The 8,935-nt window shown below is 37.8% G+C and overlaps 1 non-coding gene across 1 annotated transcript; it reads left to right on the top strand.

Moving 5' to 3' along the window:
- Positions 1 to 343: 343 nt before the first annotated feature.
- Positions 344 to 454, top strand: LOC132287527 (small nucleolar RNA R71). Its single transcript, XR_009473056.1, has one exon. It is a non-coding gene; the product is annotated as a small nucleolar RNA R71 (small nucleolar RNA).
- Positions 455 to 8,935: the final 8,481 nt, after the last annotated feature.

The raw sequence follows: 8,935 nt of genomic DNA, 5'->3' as shown, positions 1-8,935 counted from the left end.
ATGCATGATTCATTAGATGGATGATGAACATGATTAGGGGAGGAAGATATTTGATTCACCGAATTTTGGTTGATCAAACTTTTGAGATAAAGACTTCATTTTGGCGGATATATCATTGGAATGGTCAACTTAATACAAACCGACATTCTTCCGTCCTCCTAGATTTCTACCATTTTTAGAAGATAAAGATCGATGTATTGAATTCTCACTCATGCTCTCGTATAAGCGCCATACATCATCTTTATGCCTATCAAGATAAGAACAACCCATAGAAGCATCAACCATTCCTTTAAAATTATCCGACAAACTTTCAAAGAAAAATTGAACCAATTGCCATTTAGGAATGTCATGGTGGGGACACTTCCTAAGCAAGTCGTTCAATCGTTCCCATGCCTCATGAAACAATTCCCCATCCCCTTGTGAGAATTTACGAATTGAAGTTCTCATTGAATTTGTCTTTGATACCAGATAGTACTTTTTCAAGAACTCTTGCTGCATCTCTGCCCAAGAAGTTATCGAAAAAGGCCTCAAATTATTAAACCAGTATTTTGCTTTATCTTTAAGGGTGAAAGGAAAGAGTTTGAGTCTCAAAACCTCTTCCGGCATGTCCGTGTATTTCACGGTGGAACACACTTCAAGAAACTCATCCAAATGCTTATAAGGTTCTTCACTTGGTAGCCCATGATAATTGGGAAGCATTTGAATTGTTTGTGGTTTAATCTCATAATGGTTTTCACTATATGGAGGCAATTAAATGCATGTTGGTGCATTATACTCATTTGGCACATAACAATCTCTTAAAGAAAGAGGAGGATTCACAATTGGTGGCTCGACATAAGCACCATAATTAACTTGAGCAACGGGAGGTGGGGGAGGAACAAAAATTGGCTGAGGCATTCCCAATGGAACTTGGCCTTGTTGTTGTGGAATGAAAGGTCTTGGATGCCTAATTGTACTTGAATGTTGTCATGATACACATTAGGATGAAGAATACCTTGTTGGTCGATGTGACTAAGGTCTTCCACATGGTCTTCATTTTGTTCCTCTATTGATGAAATGGAGTTACTAAGCTTACCCCTTCCCCTAGGATTACAAACAACCAATTCAAAATGAAAATCAAGCGGAACAAGAGTAGGATTTAACGACCTTCGACCATGCATGCACAATTAAAACAACAACTAGCAACAATCATGTAGCAAATAGCATTCACTTTGCCTCCACAACAAATCAATCAACAAACTTCCGCATACATTGTTCCTATATTCCCATGTTTTCAACAATATGCAAGAAAAATAAAATTACCTCCACGCAGGCTCACGATTTATCTAAGAATTTAAAACTTGCCACCACACAGGCCGACGATTTAACTAGAGAGTTAGAAAAGCTCACAAAGGGTTCTTAAGCAACTTCAAATCATTTTTCAATTTTTGCTTTGCTTTGCTTTGCAAATTTTTAATTTCTAGCTTTTTATGCTTTTGATTTGCTTAACTTGCTCCTTGCTTTAGAATTTCCCTTTGCTTTACTTTCCTTGGCTCAATACAATAAGTAACCAAAATAAAATAAAATAAAGATACGATCAAAAGAGTACTAATTCCTAATTGTTTCCAAAATACGACATTGCAAAATCCCCGACAATGGCGCCAAAACTTGGTGTGTGTCGTGGTATGCACCCAAATTGCACTAAAAAGTGTGTAGTGTAGCCAAGTTTGAATTTATAGAATGCCACTACTATTACTAACTATTAATATAGCTAGAGTGAGTAGGGATCGTCCCAAGGGATATGAACGGTATTTTTGTGGAAACAATGTTAGATTAGTAGGTCGAATGATCAAAAGATGGTTTGTTGATTGAATTAAACTACAATTTAAACTAAACAAATGCAATGTAAAACAACTAAATCGAGTAAGGTGTAAAGAATATGAGAGAGGAGTCTTGGGTCGTATAGTTCACCACTAAGCATTACCTTCCTAGACATTCAATATTTGATGGATTAGGGGGAATATGTGTTGTAATTGAAAGTGTGTGCAGCATGAATGGCCAAGTAAGTATACATTGTCTAGCCAATCTAGTGAATAACACAACATATCAAATTAAGCCATTAATCATTCCATAAGCCCACAATCAATGCTCACTCAACCAATTAGAGAAATATACCACTTGCATTAATAAATATGGAACATCAAACAACAAGAATGGATTGTCCACCTATCTAAAAAAGTAAGGCAACTACACTACAACTAGGCTAGTGACATAAAAATTAAACTAATTAAGCTAAGAAGGTGGCACAATCCATCAAGAAATAAGTATGAACCATCAAAGTAACTATAAAAGTATTCCATTTAAGCACCATGCCTTGACCATCACTAAATTCATAATGTCAACACACATAGACATGCATCAATGTCACAAAATCTAAAGATAAACACATAAACATCTATTCTAGCATACATAGATATATGAATAGAATTAAATGATCAATTGAAAGTATTAAACTACACAAATCATTGTAGAAGCAAGATTCATATATATAAGATATCAAGACAAGATATACAACACAAATTCCCATTAATTACAAAACATCAAACTCTAGGAGGCATGCTTAGGGCTATCTTTAGCCCCTAAGAAGATGGTTTAGCCACTCATTGATGTTGTCATCCAACCCTCAAGGGCTATCTCTATGATAGAGTTCATCTTCCTCCTCTTGTGGTCTTGGTAGAAAGCTTAGATGAGTGGAAGAATTTTCCCAAATTGTATAATTTCTCTCTCTAATCTCTAGCCAAACCTCTCTAACTAACAAGCCTCTTTACTCAAAATAGCCAAAATCCTTATATAGGTAGCTCAAATGTCACACCTAATATTCATACCTCCTGCACTAGGACCTCCAAATGATTGCACCACGAGCACACATTTAATTTGGCTTGAAATCAACTTTTTACACAACTTAAGGCAGTTTGATCGATCACGAGGTTGCTTAGATTGATCGAACTTTGGCAGTGCACTTTTTGGATAATGACAAGGCTGAAATATTTTTGGGAAAAGGATAAAAGTGGTAGGTGAGGATAAAATCAAAGGGTTCGATCGATCGAAGGAAATGTTGGATTGATCGAACAAGATATTTTACTGAGGATAAAGACAAAAGGCTCGATCCATCATGGCATGGTTGGATCGATCACAATGTGATTGATCGGAGCTTAGGTTCGATCGATCATGGAAAGCTTCTTCACCACTTTGTTTCCACTTTGCTCCTTTCTTCCACTAAGCTTGAGGTTGCTTTTTTTTAATGCTCTAATTCAACTAAATTGACTTATTTTGGGGATAAGTGCCTGAAAAGGGAAATAACATGAAAAGGGAAAATAAGATAGAATAAGGTCCTAGAACATTCAAGCTTAAGGGGTTTAAATGTGCACTTTTCAATGCTTATCAAACACCTATACCAGGTAAACAGCTCTACAACATCACTCGATTCAATTCTTACCTCTTCAAAACACACAATACGACCATTTCATGCCTAAAACCTCAAAACCAAAGTCAATCATTCCCATTATACCTCAATGGAATCCCATATTTGCTTTCTTGCTGCTTAACACTCAAACAATACCAACACTTGTCCTCAAGACATTACTAGAATCAAACGTTTATAAAAATACCCGAGTACATGACTCACATCACATCACTTAACCATCCTCAAGCTTACAATTCATGACACATCCCTAGCCATCACCGCCAGTACCAGACACCGGTAACACAATCCCTATTCGGCAACTCATGCCTCACATACCACTGGTCAAAACCACTAGCAAAATAAACACTACTAAAAACCAACGACTTTATCTCCCTTCATGGGAGTGAGTAGACCAAATCAACCAAAACTCTACCGATGAACTCTAATAACATAACAAGCCGCACACAGGTCAGTCCATTCGTGAACGTACACAACTCTTAAATGAAGGACAAGATATACGACAAGCGACGTCCTTATCAGGACCTGAACAAATGGAAGGGTAATGAACCTTGCACTCACTAGAGACTGACAACTCTTACCCGAAGGCACCTGTCACCCTGTCACACTCTGCTCATCAATCGTCGAACCATGGACACCCAATCTCACCTGAGATGAACTAAACTCCTTACACATAAGGAAAAGAACCAACTGGATACCCGTACGGCACTACAAACACAATTCTAGGTGACCTCGCCACTAACGGACCGTCATACACTATTAACACCGGAACCTTGTCTACGATACACCGTAATACCCATGCTAGCCAAACCAAGTCAGATCTATACTACCGATTCAAGTACTAGGGTACAACTTATAACACGGCCATCAGATAAGAGCACCAATGCTCACATCGTATTAACGCTAGGAACGATCACAGTATGTTGGACACCATGTCTCGCTCTACCTAGAATCAGTCACTCCCAAATGACAACTTCTATGTCATAAAATGACACTTTATCACCTATTCCATCTCTACCTTTCCAGGTGGCACAGCTTCAAACACTGTACACCCAAGACTCGTGACCTCAGACACAGCAACCCATTGACTCGTCAAAAGAAAAAAGATGCCTATACGGCAACACCGTCCTCACTGGCTCTAAAGACTAAGCCGTCCATAATCGCCTCGACTGATGCGCAACCCCCATCAGCTACCTGATAACATATGATAAACAACGCATACTCTCTAATCCACCATCGGATCATACCTTAAACCATTCTGCTCATCCATACTAAGACATCACGTCACAACGCCTCCACTACCAACCATCATCCTCGAATGACAATTTGGACTCACGTCCCACCAACTCAACAGATTACTGCCAAGTGATCTCCCCTCAAGCATTCCTAGGATGACACCATCACAACAAGAGAGTATGTCTCACTCTCGATTCGTTGCACAACAACCATTATTTGCCATTAGAAAAGAATCTCTATAAGGTAATACTATGCCGACAAATCCCAAAAGGAAAAATGAGCACTAAACCAGAATGCTCAACACTCAACCGTCTCCTCAAAACCATCTACGACAAAATCGTTCACCAACATTTAACTGGTTATTCAAACCACTCCAATGACTATATTCTACTTGCCTTATTATGCAATCCTACACTACACAACTAAGACTAACTATTGTACACCACCTCGAGACTCTCTTAATAACCGTGCTAACTTAACCCTGCTCGCCAGCTGAGCTATTCAATCAACTCTCCGTGAGTTGATTACCCGCGACACACTCATGTAGTTTCCTAAAATAGGGATCACTCCTCAACCAACAATAACCAACATGCTTCCTTAAACTGTACCAGAATACTCAAAACATATATCTTACAACCGCGACCCTAACAGCCTCAATCACACCCACCACAAACTGGTTCGAGGAGAACCTTCATACCAAACCGTGACCTACATCACAAATACAAAAATCTAAAAAATGCAAGTCCTTCACCAAGACCCCTCATCACAACCTCAACCTCTATGATCACAAAACCCCATACACAGATGCAAAAAACTCACACACACCGTGGACACCGTGCCATGAAACATGAAATCGTCCCAAAGTCGTGCTCTAAGCACCGCACTAAAATACAATAAGAAAATAGGTATGACTACGCAACGAGTAGCTTAATTCACGAGCTTGAAATCAACACCTTTCATTCGATAAGAACCAGCACCCAACAACCCTAGAGTAATCGAACTCTTCGCCTACTCAGGTCAAAACTGACACAACCATCTGTGTCGCTACAAGTACTCTACCGTACTAGTAACCATCCCACACTCGACCGTATATACGCACATAAGTACATAGATATATATACAAGCCATACACATACATATATATATATATATATATACATAATAACCAGAACATAAACCTTGACACGACTGTGTCCTATCACGTCAAGTTTAAACAACAAGTCATTTAAATCATTATGTGAAACTAAACATCCCGTTCATCCTTATTATCATTTCATATAATACACACTTGTACAACCCGTGCTGAACTGTCCGTCACATTACCATGCACCACTTACATGTCGTAACCCATAGCCATCTTATCATGTATAACATGCTTTCGATCATTATCACATAAATATTCTACATTCATGGCCATGCAACACATATTTTAACATTTAACATACACATGTGAACACTTAGCAAGGAAGCATGTTTTTCAAAACCGTGAACACATAAGCACTCAATCAAATAGGCATTCTTTTCAAATAACAAACACTTTAACACATAAGCAAATAAACATGCAATTCAACTTCCCCATGCAATCCTAGGTAGGCTGATGTGTCAATAATAAATTAACCACTCGCAATAGAACGAATCCTTATAGGATAAAGCTATGTTGAGGGTGTCGAACCTCAAGGACTGTGGTGGTTTATCAAGTCTTCAATTAATACAATTTTAATTTAGAAAGAGGATTTGATTTTGTGTGTTGTGTTGCAAATTAATTACATAAAAGAAAATAAACGAAATCAAAAGATTGAGATCAAGAGAAGACATACTTAGGGATTGACTTCACCACGAACCTCATACTATGGTCAACTGTTCAACTTTGAGATTTCAATAATTATATATCATATGGAATTAAACTCAATAATATTCATTTAATTCAGATTAAAGAAAGATGATTCAAGAATTTCAGTTAATAATAACCTATCTTCAGTTGGCACGAATTATCTACCTACCTATTTCTAATTAATTTTGCAATATAACTCGTCTTCCCTAGGCATAGACTATGAAAACATTCATTCATGAAAAACGTTTGAACACCATTGCATGATATCCATTCTTATATCCGACAAGGTCCCGCCAGATATCGTCCAATAAGAATAGGTTAAATATAATTTAAGAATAATTACATCTAAGACAAGGTATTAATCATTCAAAAACTATTTAATAATTAAAACACCAATTGAATTAAGCAATTGCCCAAAATTATGCAATTAAAATACATAATATATTAAATTCTCAAAGTACAGAACAATCAAACCATAGTATTCGGATTTGGGCTACATCAATGCCCTAAGAGAGGAATTAGCTACTCATAACAACGCAAGATATCATCTGTATTGTTGTGGTCTTCATTGCCATGGACCGCCAAAACTCTTTCTGGATTTTCTACTTTAAAACCCTAAAAGCCGCCGTAAGAGAGATATGAGAGAACAGATCCTCTGATATGATGGCCTTGTGCCTCATTTTATAGAATAATTAACTTCTAATAAGGGTTGGACGGGCTTTTAGGTCTTCTAGGGTAATCTGGGCCCATAAGGAAACAAAGAAATATAATTTATGGTAATTCCCGCATGTATTTACAATTTCCAGGATGTTCAGGCTCGAGCTTTGAGGTTTAGGCTCAAGCATTTGGGTTTAGGCTTGAGCATCTGGGTTCAGACTCGAGCATCACCTGCCAATAACTTTATCTAACTTTGCAATATGATTTTGACCCATTTAGAGGGTGAATTTAGATATGGCTATTAGAGGCAAAAACATCAGACTTTGAGTCTTCTTTCTAAAGCCACTAAGTTTGCTTAATTTAGAGTTCCGAGTCAAATGTTATGGCCAAAATACTAAAGTGGGTTTAGAGTTTTCAGCCATACTCAAGCCTAAAGTGTTGGTGCTCGATCATTTTGATTCGTGCTCGAGCCTTAAAGCTCAGCCTCGAGCTCTGAGAGCAAAAATTGTCCGGAACATCTTTTTATTGATGGTGCTCAATCCTCTCTTCATGGTGGTCGATCCCAAGGTGTTGGGCTCGAGCTTTGGGGCTGTGGGCTCTAGCTTTAGGTGCTAGTGCTCGATCCTTGAGGTTTGGCACGAGGTCTGGGAGCTTGGAAATCAATTCCTTCAAATTCCGACACCTTGTGCTCGAGCTTAAGGGTCAAGGCTCGAGCACCCTATAGTCAGGCTCGAGCATCCTTTATTCAGGCTCGAGCCTAAAGGTGCAAAGCTCGAGCTTCAGAACTTAAACTTTTCCAAAATTTACCATTTTGACTCTCGGCTTGCTCTAAATGACCGACAACGACACGGTAAACTTCATTATCATTCTTTTCATCATAAAAGCCTGATTTTAACTGCTTCTTTGGGAGAATACCTAAAAACATGAAATAAACATAAATCAGTATAAAACAGGATAAAAGTATCACTTTAGGTCTTAACATAAGTATATTTAGGGGCTTAAATATACAATATTCAGCGCTCATCACACCCCCAAACTTACATATTATTAGTCCCTTAGCAATACAGAACTAAAAAGCCGTTTTCGTGGGAATCACGGTTACATTTAGCTTATGCAACAAGCCTTTAAACCCCTAAGTTACCCCTAGTGGACGAGTTGTAATCTCGTGAGGGTTTCCAGTGAAGATACCCACAAGCTTCTCAAATCAGTGCCTTAATTGCACAGTAAGCTTATTCAAACCTGTTTTCATATCATAATGTCCCAGCAATGCATCAATCAGTCAACTACAACAAGTATAATGAACTATATTAAACAAGAAAAATCTCTAACTCTCAATATCATATTAGCAGTCATAGTCCCCATATATCAGTTTAATCACATGTTTAACAATCTCAATCCACAAAATCCTTTTTAATAGTGAACTTACAATTTTAACATGTGGCTTACCATCCATACTTACATCTAACTCATGCTGTCCCTCAATTCACAAGTAAACCTTTCAAATTCTAATCCCCAAGGTATTTTTTCTAATTTTCTACAGGTACGCATTTATTTCATTCATCACTCAATTTTTTTTAACTCTTCTTTTTTTTTTTTCTTTCAAAAGGGTACTGTGCAATGCTCAGGTCTATTAATCTTTCTAAATCACTCCTATAACAAGTTTTCAGCCAATGACTCCCAAACCAAATGGCTTTAGGGCATTGGGTGTTAAAGCACCCCTACGGACCTAATTACTCGAGTAATATAGGCAA

This window comes from Cornus florida, unplaced genomic scaffold (assembly GCF_030987335.1).
Source record: "Cornus florida cultivar Cherokee Brave unplaced genomic scaffold, ASM3098733v1 CherokeeBrave_3.0.0_Hap2_Chr11, whole genome shotgun sequence".
Taxonomy (NCBI): domain Eukaryota; kingdom Viridiplantae; phylum Streptophyta; class Magnoliopsida; order Cornales; family Cornaceae; genus Cornus; species Cornus florida.
This window is presented reverse-complemented; position numbering and strand designations above follow the sequence as displayed.